The 13576-nt window shown below is 41.4% G+C and overlaps 1 pseudogene; it reads right to left on the bottom strand.

Moving 5' to 3' along the window:
- Positions 1 to 6447: 6447 nt before the first annotated feature.
- On the bottom strand, positions 6448 to 7937 carry LOC123848974 (pancreatic progenitor cell differentiation and proliferation factor-like; annotated as a pseudogene).
- Between the last annotated feature and the right edge of the window lie 5639 nt (positions 7938 to 13576).

Consider the following 13576-nt stretch of genomic DNA (forward strand, 5'->3'; position numbering starts at 1 on the left):
CCATCCCCAGTTAAACTTCAGATTTAGAAATTCAGCATGGACATGGAGGTCAATCTCATGTTCCAACCAGAGGTCAACTGGAAAGGGGAAAGGGATGTTCTCTTCCTTTTCTGCATGAACTTAACAACAAAACCTATTCTGGCAATCTCTACCAACCTATGGACCCTTCTTTGGAGAAATGTGGGGAAAAAAATGAGCTCACTAAATAATGGAAGAGAAGAGAAAGAAATTAAAGAAGATGGCAAAGAAAAAAAAGTTTACAGGGGACATCATGGAGTTGAACAGAAAAGGGGGAAATAAAGAGTAGGGAACAAAATATCGAGCTTTATATAGCTTCTAAGTAAAAACAATAGGCCTTGAAAAATATACATTGCTTACCAGTAATGCCAGCCTAAAGTACCATCTGATTTTCTTGCTGAGCCAATTTAAAACCAAGTAAGGCGGGCGCCTGGGTGGCTCAGATGGTTAAGCGTCTGCCTTCCGCTCAGGTCATGATCCCAGCGTCCTGGGATCGAGTCCCGCGTCGGGCTCCCTGCTCCTTGGGAGCCTGCTTCTCCCTCTGCTTCTCTCTCTCTGTCTCTCATGAATAAATAAATAAAATCTTTAAAAAATAAAAAATAAAACCAAGTAAGGGAAACAGAATGACTGGAGAATGAATCTATTCAAATAAAAACATAGTATTTAAGTAATTTAAACTTTATTTTTAAGAAAGCATTTTCCTTCCCTAATAATGCAATCTAAAGCCATTAGGTGGAACATGGCAAGGACAGCATGGCCAGTGGTGTTGAGGGAAGACATGGTGGCCCAGTGTGGGGCGCTGGAGTCCAGGCAAGGTGAGGAGGGTAACCACACCGTCAGGCAGCTGCCCCTGGCAAGTCAGAGGCTGAGCAGAGTGAAAAAGGTGTCCAAGGGGGACAGCCTGGAAAGGGGAGTCAGAGCCCAGCAGCGAGCTGCAGGTATCTGGACACCAAGAGAGTAGGGACAGGATTGGGAAGTGTGTGCATCTGTGTGTGCGTACAAGGGTGTAATTTATAGGAAACATACATTTTATGTCTTCCTTCCAGTTTCTGGAACAGAGCTCCTAAAACACATAATTTCCCAAGTGACCAGAGCAATGAGGGTGTCTTTTGTTATGTTAATGAGGCGACTTTCGGAAAGCCCCTAAGGCTGGGGGCTGGTTGCTAGGGGAAACAACCAGGTGAATAGTTGGTTGGAACTTTCAGTCCCACCCCATGACCTAGATTGAATTTAATCACCAGTGGCCAATGATTTAATCAATCATGCCTAAGAAATGAAGCCTCCCTAAAAAAAAAACAAGAAGTGTTGGCGTTTGGAGTGAGTTGGTGAGTCTGAGGAGAATTGAGGAAACCGGCAGCTTGGAGGGTGCAGAGAAGCTCCGAACCTTTAAGGTAAGTTCCCCTACCCTATGCATCTTCTCCACCTGGCTCTTCCTGAGTTATATCCTTTTTTTTTTTTTTTAATTTTTTATTCTTATGTTAATCCCCATACATTACATCATTAGTTTTAGATGAAGTGTTCCATGATTCATTGTTTGTGCATAACACCCAGTGCTCCATGCAGAATGTGCCCTCCTCAATACCCACCACCAGGCTAACCCATCCTCCCACCCCCCTCCCCCAAGTAAAATGTTTCTGTGAGCCATTCTAGCAAATTAATCGAACCCAAGGAGGGGGTTGTTGGAAACTCCATCTACAGCCAGTTGATCCGAAGCACAGGTGGCAACCTGGACTTGTGATTAGTGCCTGAACTGAGGGAATGGGGGCAGCAGTCTTGTGGGACTGAGCCCTTAACCTGTGGGATCTGACACTACTTGGGTAGTGTCAGAATTGAGTTGAGGGACGCCTGGGTGGCTGGGTCGGTTAAGCGTCTGCCTTTGGCTCGGGTCATGATCCCAGGGTCTTGGGATCGAGCCCAGCATCGGGCTTTGCTCAGCGGGGAGCCTGCTTCTCCCTCTGCCTGCCGCTCCCACTGCTTGTGCTCGCTCTCTTGCTCTCTCTCTCTCTGACAAATAAAAATCTTAAAAAAAAAAAAAAAAGAATTGAGTTGAATTGTATTATACCCAACTGATGTCTGAGAATTACTTGATGGTGTGGAAAAAACCCACAGACATTGGGATTGGTCTCAAAATGGTTAAAGGGGATTAATTGAATTAGTAATTATTAAGGATAATGAAACACAAGATTCTTACCGTTGGAAAAGGGAGTTACAAGTACAGAATAGTAAAAACTAGAATGAATGCTGGTATTGAATTGGGATTGGATGCATCTGTGTGAACTTGATGGAGGAAAGACGTTAGGATTCAAAGCCGACGGCCAAGAAAGAATTCTTGAGATGTCTTTGGTGCAAAAAGGTGATTTTTTTAAGGCACGGGGACAGGACCCATGGGCAGAAAGAGCTGCAATGAGGTCATGAGGAGTAGCCCATTATAGACTTTCAAGTTGGGAAGGGGTTAGGGATAGCATCCGTCTCTAAGGAATTTTGGAAGCAAGGTTTCCAGGACCTTGAGGGGGCTAGCTATTGTTGAGAAAAGGTCATTTATTACTGTCTAATAAAACCTGAGTCATGAGACCCTTCAGATGTATATCGGTGGGCCATATGCTTGGGGGATGTTTGCCAACACATATCTTGTGGGGTTTAGAGATAAAGAAAGTTTCCAAAGGAATTTTTGTATGTTAAAGTAGACTTACAGGATCCTGGGGAGGCAGAGTTCGGGCTAGGATTGCCTTTTGCTCTTAGCAAAGTATTAACATCGAGGCAGTTGAGTCCCTAGAGGAATGTCACTCTGCCTGTTTCAAGGACTTGTTAATGGGCTGTTGGTAGTAAGGAAATTTAATAATTTTTCTTCTGCCTTTGTTTCCCGCATCAAACTCACAGTTCAAGATAGTTAAGATAGATAGATAGACAAACGGACAAGTATTTCCCTAGCACTCTCTCCACGGAGAGAATCTGGGAATAGCAGTGATCACACCTTGTGCCCAGATCTTGACTTCTAAATACCATTTCCTAACAGGAATAAAAGATTCTTGTAGAAATGCCTAGTTCCAGAGTTGGGGCAGGAAAAATACAAGATGAGCCTAAAACATCTTATTGGGCCAGTAAACAATATCGGCCTCAAAAAATGTGGGGGACATGGGAAAAGGACCTGGAAACCAGCTTGGAGGGGCTTCCACTAAACAAACTGGATCCTATTTAAGCTTAAAAATAAAGGACAGCAATGAACTATAACCCTTTGAATAAAATATGAACCCACACAGATATTAAAACACATACACTGAGAGTTTGATGAGGAACAAGACATTTACATAGTTTTAAAGAACCTCCCTCCAAAATATTCATTTATTACAAAGGGCAAAGAGTAACTTTAAATTGAGAAGCCTGGCAGACACCACTTTAATCAAGTAATCAAAGTGATCATCATCAGTAATGGGGCAAATCAAAATCTTAGGCCACATGAGAGGTTGGGATGAGAAGAACACAGCATCACTTCTGTGATATTCCTGCTGAAGATGCATAATCTGAATCTAATCATGAGAAAGTATCAGACAAACTAAAATGGAGGGTCATTCTACAATATAACTAGTCTGGAATTTTCAAAAGTGTTGAGGCTTGGAAGTTAAGGAAAGATTGAGCAGCTGTACCAGATTGAAGACTAAAATAGGACAATCAAATGCAAGGCATGATCCTGGATTGAATTCTTTCACTATCAAAGACTTTATAGGGGGATGCCTGGGTGGCTCAGTCGGTTAAGCGTCTGCCTTCGGCTCAGGTCATGATCCCAGGGTTCTGGGATGATGTCCCGCATCAGGTCATGATCCCAGGGTCCTGGGATGATGTCCCGCATCGGGCTTTTGCTCACTGGGGAGCCTGCTTCTCCCTCTGCCTGCCGCTCCCCCTGCTTGTGCTTGCTCTCTCTCTCTCCCTCTCCCTCTGACAAATAAATAAAATCTTTAAAAAAAAAGACATTATAGAGACAATTAGGTGTATGTATCTTGTGAACTTGCTGATTTTTTTATGGTTGTATTGTGGTTTTGTACAGAGGTGTGTTTGTAGGAAATACAGAGTATTCTGGGGTGATGGACCATTACGCCAAAAACGTTCTCTCAAACACTTCAGAAAAAAATTATGTTTCTGTAACTCTCCGATTGTTTCAAAATTTGGTAAAATATATTTTTAAAAAGGCTCAGTTTTCAGCTTGACACATGTTCTCTGTGTTCTAGGCCTCCTGCTTCCAGGTTTCCACAAAGTAGATTTCTTGCCTTCCCCAGATGCATAGGAAATATTAGTGGAGTTGCAAATCATCTGCAAATAATTGATTTTTGAAGACTGCACATCCGATCTCAGAAATGCCAATGACAGCTTCTCCCATATGAGATAGAGTTTATGAAAATGACCATATTTATGATAGAGCAAATGAAGCACATAAAATTCAGTTTTCTATTCCTTTCAAGAAATGTTTAGGAGAAATTTGATCCCCTTTCCTGTGGGAGAGATAAGAGAAAGTGAATGAAGGCATGGAAAGAAATGCTGAAACCTCTGGAATTAACATTTTTATGAGTTTAAGGTGATATTTATGTTACACTATCTTGCTAGTGATGAGCCAAGGGAAAAGCTTATTTAGAGGGAAAAGCTTATTTTTCAGATAGTTATGATTTCCAGGGCAGAGAAAAAGTAAAAAGGAGACAGGAACACAGAAGGTGAAAAGATGCACAGACAATTTTTTACATTTAAATTTAAAGAAAAATCACAAGATGCAGGAACAGGTTAATTGATGCTGAATACCCTATTTCTCTAGCCTGCCATCTCCCTTGTCCCATTCTAAATATGCCAATATCCCTGGGCTAATATACCAACTACCAAAGGCTCCATCTCCTTCATTCTCTCCTTCATTATTTAAGAAGGCTAGCAGCTGCCATAGTTCAATTATATGAAGTTTTATAATAACGAACCATGAGAAATTCCTACTTTATTTACAAGTCAGTGGGCCAATAGAAACTACTATTGTCTTCTTTCATAAATCTTTCTTTGAAAATATTGTTTTCGTGATTCTTTTTAACCGAAGTACCAAAAATTATTTTTATCCCTGAGCCCCTGACAACCGTCTCTGCTGTGGGGTTATATTCATTTTCTGTGAGACCACAACTCACGGAGGTACAACGGCTGTGAGCAACCTCTGAATCATTACAGAGGAAGTAGAAAAAGAAAATGTCTGAGTCACAAAACTTAAAATACAATTAATCCAAGCACTGTATCTATTTTTTTAAAGATTATTTATTTGAGAGAGAGTGAGAGTAGGGGGAGGGGCAGAGGGAGAGAATCTTCAGACTCCCCGCTGAGCACGGAGCCCGGTGTAGGGCTCGAGCTGATGACCCATGAGATTGTAGCCTGAGCCTAAACCAAGAGTCAGACCCTTAACCGACTGAGCCACCCAGGCACCCCTATATGTTAAGAAAGAATTTCCTTTCTCTTCTCCCTTAAAAATTTCACTTATTTAGGGAGATATGAGAGACTTCATTTGCGAAATTCATTCTTTCTGAAAGTGAACATTTTCCCCTCTTACAAGCCTATGCATATAATGGAAAATATTTGGCAGTCCCTTTCAAAACTAAAAATAGGCTCACCATACTATGCAGCAGTAGCATCCTTGGGTATTTGTCCCACAGAAATGGAGAGTGAATTTCAGACAGCAACTTGTATATGAATGTTCATAGAAGCTTTCTTCTTAATAGCCCCAAACTGCACTTGGTGAATGGCTAAACAAATGTGGTACATCCATACCACGGAATACCACTCAGCAAAAAAAAGGAACATTGATACATGCCACAACATGGATGAACCTCCTAAAGGAAATGATGCTGATCGAAGAAAGCTAGTGCCAAAAGGTTACCTACTACATCGTTCCGTTTACTTAAAATTCAAGAAATAACATAATTATAGAGATGAAGAACAGATTAGTGGTTGCGAGAGGTTAGAGATGGTGGAGGAGGGGATGAATGTGGCTACAAGGGAATATTACAAGAGTCTTGGGATGGTACGGTTGAGTATTTTGATTGCGGTGGTGGTTACGCAAGGCCAAGTCAGTGATAAAATTGCTTACAGCTCTACACACACACACACACACACACACACAAGTGCCTATGTAACTAGTGAAATCTGAATAAACTATGGATTGTACTAATACTGATTTCTTGGCATTGGTATTGCACAATAGTTGTGTAAGATGGTAACATTTTGGGAGGCCAGCGGAAGACTACATGGGAATTCCCTGCACATTCCTCCGCACTCTCCTATAAATCGGCAATTATTTCAAAGTAAAAAGTAAAAGAAGCTTATGTACAAAAATTAAATCTTTACATTTAACCTGGTTTTCTTGAAAATACAAAGACGAGCAGGGGAGGGAATTGCTAGTTATTAGGTATGCATGGCAATTCACTTTTTATGAGTCATGGCGGCAGCATTTCCTACAAATAGCACATTTTTTACACATTAACCGGGAAGGTCAAAATGTGTTCTATCTTCAGGGCTAAACTTAGGGTTTAAAAGGCCTGATGTAACCAGAGTGTGTTGGGGCCTCAGCTCCATGTTATTCCTACCGTCCTCCTGAGGATATGGGCTTCAGCCAGAAAGAATCTAAGGGCAGGTGTCAGGCCTCTGACCCCTTCTGTCCTATGTGTGTGATCCTGTGTGTCACAGAATCTTGCGGTAGAATGGTTGCATTACTTACCCACAATTTTCACTCTTTCAGAAGATTGTTTCTCAAACAGCAACTTTTTCCTAGGTTCCAAATATATCCCATTGCCTGGCATTTTTAAATACCATAGAGCATCTTTATATCTTTTTTTTTTTTTAAGAAAAATTCACATTTCTGGTGTGTTTTCAAAAAAAAAAAAACACCTCTAAGTCTGCAGTTACTTAAGACAATATTCACATCTCTCATCCCTTCTGCTCTGATTTTTCCTATTCTCTCTTTATTTTCCTTCATTTCCTGTTCTCTCTTTGGTAAGCTTCTTCTCTACCCTTTAGAGAAAACAGTATCTTTAATCCTTTACCCTTTGAGGACAGGCCAGAAGTTTTGAAATCACTAACACTAATTATTGGGACAAGGAAGACCCTTTGGTCCCTGCATGCTCCTCACTGAAGGCCTAAACACCCAGTTGTAAAGAAGTTCAAATCTCTGGATACAGATACAGTATATTCTTAGGTATATTCAGAATATATTCTGAATAATAGGAAAGTCACAGCTTCTACCTGAGGCTATCTATGAGACAGAATACCTGGATCACATGATTAACTAGGCTCATTAGTTGTTTTTAATGACAAGCTTTAATTTTCAGAAAAGCTGGTTTTAGCAGGAAAATCACTTTTTTTTTTTTTTTTTACTGGCTGCTTGGAGTTTATTTTCCACTTGGTGCAAGGCACACCATTGCAGGGTCTCTCGACTTACTTTTTGGTGTTTTGCTGTTTTGATATAAAAGAACCCAACTGCTTCTGCTTGCTGCAGCCTACAGGGGAGGAGGGGAGGAGGGGCGGGCGGGCCCCAGCGCCTCCTGAAGCCTGGTGAAGCCACTGCGGATTGGGGCCCGGTGTTGGCTTTGCCAGGCTGGCCACCGGGCTGCTTCCTCATGGCTTCCAGAGCCAAGTCACAGGTGATCGCGCCGCTGGAGGCCTGGGAAGATTTCGAGCGTTCTGGGGACTCCAAGACTGTAGACACGTACGGGAGAGTGGGTTTTTGGAAAAAGAAGCTTGCCCACCAGGGTTCAGGTCGGCCTTGCGGAGACCGGGGTGGTGAGGGATGGCTTCCCCAGGATGCTGCGCCCCTCTGCAGGAGCTGTTAGTGGAAGTGGAGCCCAGGCGGGGCTGTGTGGCCATGAGCAAGCCGCTGGAGGGGATGGCTGCCATGCTGTCGCTTGTGGGCTGGTGGAAACCAAGGGGGTGACCCCTCGCGGGCCTCGGAGTGCAATCACGGGTGGCGGGGACAGGGACTCTAGGCCACCAAAGGCCACTCCACAACTGAGGTGTGCGCAGGGGTGAAAATCACATTAAATGTAAAGATCTGATGTTTGTGCTTAGCTTTTTTTTTTTTTTAATTAAGGCCAAATTCATATAATATGACATTATTTTAAAGTGAACTAAATTAATAATACTAAATAAAATTTAGAATAAATACTAAAAGTAATTTAGTAGCAGTTAGTCCCTTCATAATGTGCAGCCACTACTTCTATCTGGTTCCAAAACATTCTTGGAAGCGCAAAAGAAAACTCCATAGCTTCTCAAGTAGTTCTCCCCATTCCCTCTTCTCCCAGCTCCTGGCAACCCCCAATTTGCAATCTGTATGGATTTCCCTATTCTGGATACTTCATATAGAATCATATGACGTGTGACCCTTTATGTCAGGCTTCTCTCACTTAACATAGTTTTAAGATTTATCCATGTTGCAGCGTGAAATGTATCAAAACTTCATTCCTTTAATGGCTGAATAATAATAATATTGGTGTATTACAATTTGTTTATCCATTTGGGACATTTGGGTTGTTTCCACCTTTTGGCTAATGTGATAGTGCTGAACATATGTGTACAAGTATTTGTTTGAGTCCCTGTTTTCAATTCTTTGGAGTATATACCTAGGAGTGAAATTGCTGGGTCTTACGGTAATTCTATGTTTAACTTTTTGAGGAACCATCAAACTGGTTTCCAAAGGGCCAGAGTCCCTTTACGTTTCTGAGCATAGGTTTGTGAAGAGAAGAGGCTATTTGCCTTCAAAAACAAAACAGGATTTCCATCTGCTTTCTTGGATTTAGCATACTGTAGAATAAATCAGTTGTTCTCAATTCTGGCTGTATACCACAGATTAAAAAACAAAACAAAACAAAACAAAAAAGGAAATCAAGCAAAAAAGTTCCATCTAGGCTCCATCTCTAGAAATTCTGTTTTAATAAATCTGGATTGAGCCTGAGCCACCCCAAGTGACCCCCAAGTAATTCTAATGGCGGCCAACACTGAGAGCTCCTACTCTATGTGAATTCTGGGGAAGTAATGCAAAAATTTTCCCCCAGAGAATAGGAATCATTAAATTGTCATGGGCCCAGAACTAACTTTAATTTCTTAATTTCCTTGGCTATTTGATTCGTAGCCATGTATCTGTACCTAGAATCATGCATCAGACAGAATTGGACAAAAATAACTGGCTTAATGTGGAACATCCTATTTTATTTTAAGCTTAAAATTAATCATATATTATAGCAGTTAGTAATTTTAAATGACATTAATATTTTTAGCTACTGATATGAGTTAGGAAACCAAAGGGAAATGTTCAATTTAGGATCCCTACCAGATGTTTTTTGGTTTTTTGTTTGTTTGTTTGTTTAAGATTTTATTTATTTATTTGACAGAGAGATAGCGAGAGCAGGAACACAAGCAGGGGGAGTGGGAGAGGGAGAAGCAGGCTTCCCGCTGAGCAGGGAGCCCGATTTGGGACTCGATCCCAGGACCCCGGGATCATGACCTGAGCCGAAGGCTGCCTAACGGCTGAGCCACCCAGGCGCCCCCAGATGTTATTTTTGAATACACTATCTTTCCCTAGTTAGTATGATTATTAGACTTCCTTTCTATGTAATATTGGTTAAAAAAAATTATTTCTGGGGCGCCTGGGTGGCTCAGTCGTTAAGCGTCTGCCTTCGGCTCAGGTCATGATCTCAGGTTCCTGGGATCGATCCCCACATCGGGCTCCCTGCTCAGCGGGAAGCCTGCTTCTCCCTCTCCCACTCCCCCTGCTTGTGTTCCTTCTGTCGCTATGTCTCTCTCTGTCAAATAAATAAATAAAATCTTAAAAAAAAAAATATTTCTTCAAATGGCCACTTTAAGATTTTTTTTTTAATTTTTTTATTTATTTGAGACAGAGAGAATGAGAGAGAGAGAGCACATGAGAGGGGGGAGGGTCAGAGGCAGAAGCAGGCTCCCTGCCGAGCAGGGAGCCCGATGCGGGACTCGATCCAGGGACTCGATCCAGGGACTCGATCCAGGGACTCGATCCAGGGACTCCAGGATCATGACCTGAGCCGAAGGCAGTCGCTTAACCAACTGAGCCACCCAGGCGCCCTCAAATGGCCATTTTAAAGACCAGAAGTCTAAAAGATAAATTGGAGGCAAAAACATAAGATGATCAACAATACTGGCATTTGCTGGAAATGTAATGTGCAATAAAGAACTCTATATGTTTATTTAAAAAAAAAACACCCTGAATTCTACCTAAATTTCCTATTCCTTTATCTGTATTTAGTATAAATGTCATTATTTTCCATCCCCAAGCCCATGCTATCTCTCTTTCTCTTCATCTTGGAAACTCTCCCTTCTCTTGGTCTCTCTCACTTTCTCTCTTTGGAAAAACATTTTTCTGATATTATAGCAAATTATGTTCATTTTTTTTCAGGATCCTTTTGACAAGCTTCCTGCAATCTTTACCAGTTTTTATAGCAGGTTCTGAAAATACAACTTTTTCATAATGCCATGCTTTTCCAAATAAATTAGAGGTTTCTGCAGATTGCTATAATAACAGCTATTTATTTATACTTAAATAAGCAATCGATTTTAAATTGTATAGCTTAAACAAAAATAGCTCTGTGCATTCTAGAATTACCCCTCCGACAGGTTGTGTAATGGCTTAACAAACTCTTCAATGAACCTCTCCCAAATAAGTGGACACCAGATCCTTTCCCACATGAACAGGCTTAATCATGTTCTTGGCTCTTTTTTTTTTTTTTTTTTTTAAAGATTTTACTTATTTATTTGACGGAGAGAGACACAGCAGAGAGGGAACACAAGCAGGGGGAGTGGGAGAGAGAGAAGCAGGCCTCCTGCAGAGCAGGGAGCCCAATGCGGGGCTCCATCCCAGGACCCCGAGACCACGACCCGAGCCGAAGGCAGAGGCCCAACGACTGAGCCACCCAGGCGCCCCATGTTCTTGGCTCTTAAATTTTAGAATGGGGAGCTGGATTTCCCTTCTTTCCCAAATATCATATTACAAAAGATTTTGCATTCAGGAAAGGATTCAAGCATTTGCAAAGGATACAAATATTTCCAGAAGAATACAACAAATATTTTTATTAATTTTCAAACTCCATTGTAGTAAGAAAAGTGAAGCTGATAATTATTACTGCAATGACAATCATACTACATATATAAATATATCAAATTAACATGTATACCTTAAATTTACACAATGTTGTATGTCAAACATATTTCAATTAAAAAAAGTGAGGCTGAGGAAGTACATTATCTAAGTTACTAAGTGGTTGTTACTGAGTTCAAATCGCCTTGCCTGCATCTTCCACTGTACCTCATTATCTCTCAATATCCTTTCTTATCCCCCTACTGAAATCCTACCTATTCTGTCAGCCTAATGAGAAAAACAAGAATAACAAAAATATAGACAACCAGGCATTAATTAGGATCCCTGGTTTGTTTTTTTTTTAATGTTTTATTTATTTATTCATGAGAGTCAGAGAGAGAGAGAGAGAGAGAGAGACAGAGGCAGAGGGAGAAGCAGGCTCCCCACCTAGCAGGGAGCCCGATGCGGGACTCGATCCAGGACCCCGGGATCATGACCTGAGCCGAAGGCAGACACTTAACCATCTGAGCCACCCAGGCGCCCCAGGATCCCTGGTTTATAGAAAATAATACCAAGTGCTTCTTGCAACTTAAAAATAATAAATTGAGGGATGCTAGAGTGGCTCAGTCGGGTAAGTATCTGCCTTCAGCTCAAATCATGATCCCAGGGTCCTGGGATCGAGTCCTGCATTGGGCTTCCTGGTCAGTGGGGAGTCTGCTTCTCCCTCTCCCTCTACCCCTCCCCCCTGCTCGTGCTCGCTCTTTCAAATAAATAAATAATATCTTAAAAAAACAATAAATTGAAATTTTTCAGAAGGCATATACTAGGAAAAGTATTGTTGCTTTGTAAACTTAATCAACGTCAAAAAGAATACAGGCTGTTTTAGTGTAACATATGACAAAAAGTGAAGGAGACATAAGAAACTACCTGAAGTGGCCTCGAAGAGCAATCCACAGATAGGCATAATCAGCATCACCTGGAAACATGTGAGAAATGCAAATTCTCCAGAGCTGCCCAGGCGGCTCAGTCAGTTGAGCGTCTGACTCCTGATTTCGGCTCAGGTCATGATCTCAGGGTCGTAGCATCCAGCCCCCATCGGGCTGGGCACTCAGTGGAGAGTCTGCTTGTCCTTCTCTCTCTGCTCCTCCCCACCCCCCTTCAGGGTCTCTTTCTCTCACACAAATAAAATCTTTAAAAAAAAAATGGCGGGTGCCTGGGTGGCTCAGTTGGTTGAGTGTCTGCCTTTGGCTCAGGTCATGATCCTAGGGCCCTGGGGTGTGGAGCCCCATGTCAGGCTCCCTGCTCAGTGGGAGTCTGCTTCTCCCTCTCCCTCTGCCCCTCCCCCTGATCATTCTCTCTCTCTCTCTCAAATAAATAAATAAATCTTAAAAAAAAAGTTACTATAAAAAAAAAGGAAAAGCAAATTCTCCAAATGTACCGCAGACCTACTAAATCAGAAACTCTGGGGGTGGAGACAAGCAATTTGTTTCAACAGCACCTTTCACAACATGAAAAGCTAAGATAACAATACAATTTTATAATACAGTGAAAAAAAAGATAAAATGGTTACAATATATGGTGAAGTTCTAGCATTCCTAAATGACTTGACTAAGAATTGTTGAATGGGCAATTATTAATCATAAGGAAATGATTTAGAGTAGGGAAAGCTATAAGGTTAGGTAATGAAAACAGAGTAAGTAAAATCAGTGAAAGTAGGGGGAATTATGCAAGTTACCAAGATATTATAGGGGGAAGAAAAAGCCCCCCAAAAAAAGACAAACTAAGGAGACTAATGCAGAATATCTGCTTTCTTGCCAACACCAGAATGGTGAGCCAACAGTGTATAGCAGCAGTTTGATCAAAATGGAATGATTTTTTTTCCGAAACTAAATTAAGTAACTGTAAGGTGTTCTGGCCTGCAGACTCCTTTCTTGGGTATAATAAAAATACATGTCGGGGCGCCTGGGTGCCTCAGTCATTAAGCGTCTGCCTTTGGCTCAGGTCATGATCCCAGGATCCTGGGATCAAGCCCCGCATCGGGCTCTCTGCTCAGCGGGAAGCCTGCTTCTCCCTCTCCCACTCCCCCTGCTTGGGTTCCCTCTCTGCTGTCTCTTTCTCTGTCAAATAAATAAATAAAATCCTTTAAAAAAATAAAAATACATGTGGTATGGCAAGCTCTACCCTCAGTGAATGTCTGGAGAAGAGTTTGGGCCACATTTAATATAAAAGAAGACCCCCATTTGATCCATTTACAAAAATAAATACTATATATTAAAGATTTCAGTGTAAAAAAATTAGAATTTAAAAAATCATCAAGAAGTCAATAAACAGGGGGCAATTTCAAAACCAAGACTAGAACCAAGTAGCTGTTTTTAAAATACTTATTTAACCACACAAGATTATGCAAAAGATCTCTTACAAATTGACCAAAAAAAGACAACTGCATAAAATTAG

This window comes from Mirounga angustirostris, unplaced genomic scaffold, assembly GCF_029215605.1.
Source record: "Mirounga angustirostris isolate CCGP_5_RB_7025 unplaced genomic scaffold, mMirAng1.0.hap1 SCAF_2, whole genome shotgun sequence".
NCBI classification, from domain to species: Eukaryota; Metazoa; Chordata; class Mammalia; order Carnivora; family Phocidae; genus Mirounga; species Mirounga angustirostris.